The following is a 5,543-nucleotide window of genomic DNA, read 5'->3' as shown; positions in this document are numbered from 1 at the left end:
CCTAAAAACCCACTAAACCAACCTTACCCACTGAGAGCAGACACCAAAAGCAATGGAAACTATGAACCTGCAGCCTGCGAAAAGGAGACCCCAAACACAGTAAGTTAAGCAAAATGAGAAGATGGAGAAATACGCAGCAGATGAAGGAAAAAGGTAAAAACCCACCAGACCAAACAAATGAAGAGGAAATAGGCAGTCTACCTAAAAAAGAATTCCGAGTAATGCTAGTAAAGATGATCCAAAATCTTGGAAAAAGAATGAGGAAAATACAAGAAATAAAAAGGACCTAGAAGAACTAAAGAGCAAACAAACAATCATGAACAACACAATAAGTGAAATTAAAAATTCTCTAGAAGGAATCAATAGCAGAATAACTGAAGAAGAACGGATATGTGACCTGGAAGATAAGATAGTGGAAATAACTACCACAGAGGAGAATAAAGATAAAAGAATGAAAAGAATTGAGGACAGTCTCAGAGACGTCTGGGACAATATTAGATGCACCAACATTTGAATTATAGGGGTCCCAGTAGAAGAGAAAAAGAAAGGGTCTGAGAAAATATTTGAAGAGATTATAGTTGAAATCTTCCCTAACATGGGAAAGGAAAGAATCAAGTCCAGGATGTGCAGAGAGTCCCATAAAGGATAAATCCAAGGAGAAACACGTCAAGACTCATATTAATCAAGCTATCAAAAATTAAATACAAAGAAAAATATTAAAAGCAGCAAGGGAAAAGCAACAAATAACATACAAGGAAATGCCCATAAGAATAACAGCTGACCTTTCAGCAGAAACTCTGCAAGCCAGAAGGGAGTGGCGGGACATATTTAAAGTGATGAAAGGGAAAAACCTACAACCAAGATTACTCTACCAGCAAGGATCTCATTCAGATTTGATGGAGAAATTAAAACTTTTACAGATAAGCAAAAGCTAAGAGAATTCAGCACTACCAAACCAGCTCTACAACAAACGCTAAAGGACCTCTCTAGGCAGGAAACACAAAAGAAGGAGAAGACCTACAAAAACAAAAACAAAACAAGAAAATGGTAAAAGGAACATACATATCGATAATTACCTTAAATGAAAGTGGATTAAATGCTCCAACCAAAAGACATACACTGGCTGAATGGACAAAAAAACAAGACTCATATACATGCTGTGTACAGGAGACCCACTTCAGACGTACGGACACATACAGACTGCAAGTGAGGGGATGGAAAAAGATAATCCAGGCAAATGGGAATCAAGAGAAAGCTGGAGTAGCAATTCTCATATCAGACAAAATAGACTTTAAATAAAGACTATTACAAGAGACAAAGAAGGACACTACATAATGATCAAGGGATCAATCCAACAAAAAGATATAACAATTGTAAATATTTATGAACCCAACGTAGAAGCACCTCAATACATAAGTCAAATGATAACAGCAATAAAAGGGGAAATCAACAGTAATACAATCATACTAGGGGACTCTAACACCCTACTTTTACCAATGGATAGAGCATCCAAAATGAAAATAAATAATGATACAAAAGCTTTAAATGACACATTAAACAAGATGGACTTAATTGATATTTATAGGACATTCCATCCAAAAACAACAGAATACACTTTCTTCTCAAGTGCTCATGAAACATTCTCGTGGATAGATCAAATCTTGGGTCACGAATCAAGCCTGGTAAATTTAAGAAAATTGAAATTGTATCAAATATCTTTTCCGACCACAACACTATGAGACTAGACATCAATTACAGGAAAAAAACTGTAAAAAATACAAACAATTGGAGGCTAAACAATATGCTAGTAAATAACCAAGAGATCACACAGGAAATCAGAAAATACCTACAAAACATGACAGTGAAAACATGATGACCCAAAACCTATGGGATGCAGCAAAAGCAGTTCTAAGTGGGAAATTTATAGCAGTACGATCCTACCTCAAGAAACAAGAAAAATCTCAAAGAAACAACCTAACCTTACACCTAAAGCAATTAAAGAAAGAAGAAGAAAAACTCCCAAGTTCGCAGAAGGAAAGAAATCAGAAAGATCAGATTAGAAATAAATGAAACAGAAATGAAGGAAATAGTAGCAAAGATCAATAAAACTAAAAGCTGATTCTTTGAGAAGATAAACAAAACTGATAAACCATTAGCCAGACTCATGAAGAAAAAAAGGGAGAAGACTCAAATCAACAGAATTAGAAATGAAAAAGGAGAAATAACAACTGACACTGCAGAAATACAAAGGATCATGAGAGATTACTACAAGCAACTCTGTGCCAATAAAATGGACAACCTGGAAGAAATGGACACATTCTTAGAAAAGCACAACCTTCTGAGACTGAACCAGCAAGAAATAGAAAATATAAGCAGACCAGTCACAAGCACTGAAATTGAGACTGTGATTAAAAATCTTCCAACAAACAAAAGCCCAGGACCTGATGGCTTCACAGGCAAAGTCTATCAAATATTTAGAGAAGAGCTAACACCTATCCTTCTCACACTCTTCGAAAATATAGCAGAGGGAGGAACACTCCCAAAACTCATTCTACAAGGCTACCATCACCCTGATACCAAAACCAGACAAAGCTGTCACAAGAAGACTAAAGACCAATATCACTGATGAAATGGATGCAAAAATCCTCAACACAGTACTAGCAAAGAGAATCCAACAGCACATTAAAAGGATCATACACCATGATCAAGTGAGGTTTATCCCAGGAATGCAAGGGCTCTTCAAAATATGCAAATCAGTCAGTGTGTGATACACCATATTAACAAACTGAAAGATAAAAACCATATGATCATCTCAATAGATGCAGAAAAAGCTTTCAGCAAAATTCAACACCCATTTATTAAAAACCCTCCAGAAAGTAGACATAAAGGGAAATTACCTCCACATAATAAAGGTCATATATGACAACCCCACAGCCAACATTGTTCTCAGTGGTGAAAAACTGAAACCATTTCCTCTAAAATCAGGAACAAGACAAGGTTGCCCCACTCACCACTATTATTCAACGTAGTTTTGGACATTCTGGCCACAGGAATCAGAGAAGAAAAAAAAACAAAAGTAATTCAAATCAGAAAAGAAGTAAAGCTGTCACTGTTTGCAGATGACATACTATACCTAGAGAATCCTAAGGATGCTACCAGGAAACTACAAAAGCTAATCAATGATTTGATAAAGTAGCAAGATACAGAATCAATGCACAGAAGTCTCTTGCATTCCTATACACTAATGATGAAAAATCTGAAAGAGAAATTAAGGAAACGCTCCCACTTACCACTGCAACAAAAAGAATAAGCTTGTACTTTGCGGCTGCGAGGATCTTTTCCTCCACACTATTCACGGTGAAGAGTCTCAGCACGCGGACGTTGTTCTGCTGGCTGATGCGGTGGACGTGGTCTTGTGCTTGCAGGTCCTAATGAGGATTCCAGTTGCTGTCAAAAATGACCATGGTATCAGCTGCCTGGAGATTTAGGCCCAGGCCTCCAGCTCTTGTGCTCAGCAAGAAAATGAAATACCGGGACAGAGGTTCATTGAATTTCTTCAGCAAAGCAGCATGATCTTCAGAATTGGTGGTGCCATCAAGGCGCAGGTAAAGGAAGTTCCGAAAAGCAAAGTAATCCTCCATGATGGTCATGAGAGACGTCATCTGGCAGAAAAGCAGGACGCGGTGATCAGTCGTTCTCAATGTTGGTAGGATACGATCAAGTAGGTCAAACTTTCCTGAGGCCCGATGCAGCTCAGACCCATTAATGACCCCATTTGAAAAGCCCAGGTGTTCAGCAAAGGATTCCTCAATGTGCTGAAACATATATGGATGATTGCAGACTTTTCTCAACTGCATGATAGCGTTCATAAATGTCTTAGCACCTCCTTTCCCCTTCTTATCTTTCTCCGAACCGTCTGTGAGAAGGATCCCTTTGACTTGCATATGGCGATACAGAATCTTCTGCAGAGCTGACATGTCACACTTGATCACATATTCAACTTTTTCTGGAAGCTGGGATTCAACTTCTTTCTTCAGTCTCCTCAGTAAAAATGGTCTCAACACCTTATGCAGATGCCTGATGATCAATATAGTTTCTTCTTTATTTAAGTCCACTCTCTCTCCAGTCATGGCAAATGGAGCATTAAACCACTGCTCAAACGTGCTGCAGCTCTTAAAAATTGTAGGAAGGATGAAGCTGAGGAGGGCCCAGAGCTCCGGGAACTTATTCTGCAGGGGGGTCCCAGTCAAGAGGATCCTTCTGGGGTCCACATAGTGAGTGTTCAGGACCTGAGTCAGCTTGCAGTGGTGATTCTTCATTTGGTGGCCTTCGTCCACTATCATGTATTTCCACCGAGTCTTTGCAAGAAGGTGCTTGTCTTTAAAATGTACTCATAAGTAGTCAGGAGGGCATTGAATTTGCCACTCCGTAACTGGGGACAAGGGAGCGACGCATGGCGGGGTGCCCTTGTAAGGAATTTTCACCACAGAAGGAGCCTTTCTCAAATTCATACGTCCAGTTAGAGTCGAAAGGGGGGCAATGATGAGATAGGGGCCATTGAGTCTTTTGTGATCCATCAGATAAGTGATGAGTGCAATGGTCTGTATTGTCTTTCCCAGCCCCATTTCATCAGCAAAGATTCTGTTCAAATTGTTATTATACAGAGAAACCATCCATTCCAGGCCCTGGAGCTGATAATGCTTCAGGGTCCCATTGAAGAGGAGGGCCGACTGTTTCTCCACCCTTTCAGAGATGGCATGGGCCACCGTGAAGTAGGACTGGGAGCCCCTGGCACTGTATTGCATGTTGTGCTCATCATCCACGTAGCAGACATTAGTATTAAAGAAAAAAAGAACTAGACAGGTAGCCCTCATGAACATATACACAGATGAGTTCCTAAAAATTGAATCCAGTTATATATTAAAAGGGTAATACAACATGATCAAGTGAGGTTTATTCAAGGAATGCAAGGTTGATTTAACATTCAAAAATAAATGTTAATATAAAAAGGGGGAAATTCGTATGATACTTCAATAAATAAAGAGTGAACACTATACAAAATTTAACCCTTACTCATGATTTTAAAATAACTTTAAAACTGGAACAGTAGGGAACTACTTCAGTCTTAAAAAAAGACATCTATGGAAAAACTTGTGGCTAATATTATATTTAATCATTAAATATTAAATGCTTTTCCCTTAAAATCAGCAACAATATGAATATGTCTACTCTTACTACTTGTTTCAACATTGTATTGGAGGTTTTAGCTGTTACAATAAGGCAAGATACTTTCTTAAATTGGAGTATAGCTGATAATGTTGTGTTAGTTTCTGTTGCATAGCAGTGAGTCAGTTATACATATACATATGTCCACTCTTTTTTAGATTCTATTCCCATACAAGGCAATTTCAAAAAAGGCATAAACTTAGGAATGGAAGAAGTAAAACTGTTGTGTTTTTTTTGGACAACATGACTGTTTATGTAGAAAATTCTTAGAAATCGATAAAACAGTTATTAAAAGTAATAAATGAAGTTATCAAGTT

The 5,543-nt window shown here is 38.1% G+C and overlaps 1 pseudogene; it reads right to left on the bottom strand.

Annotated features, from left to right (window-relative positions):
• Positions 1–1,980: 1,980 nt before the first annotated feature.
• On the bottom strand, positions 1,981–4,817 carry LOC115852076 (probable global transcription activator SNF2L2 pseudogene; annotated as a pseudogene).
• Positions 4,818–5,543: the final 726 nt, after the last annotated feature.

Source organism: Globicephala melas, chromosome 2 (genome assembly GCF_963455315.2).
Source record: "Globicephala melas chromosome 2, mGloMel1.2, whole genome shotgun sequence".
Lineage (NCBI taxonomy): Eukaryota > Metazoa > Chordata > Mammalia > Artiodactyla > Delphinidae > Globicephala > Globicephala melas.
Note: the sequence above shows the minus strand (reverse complement) of the source record. Positions and strands in the feature narration are given on the sequence as shown.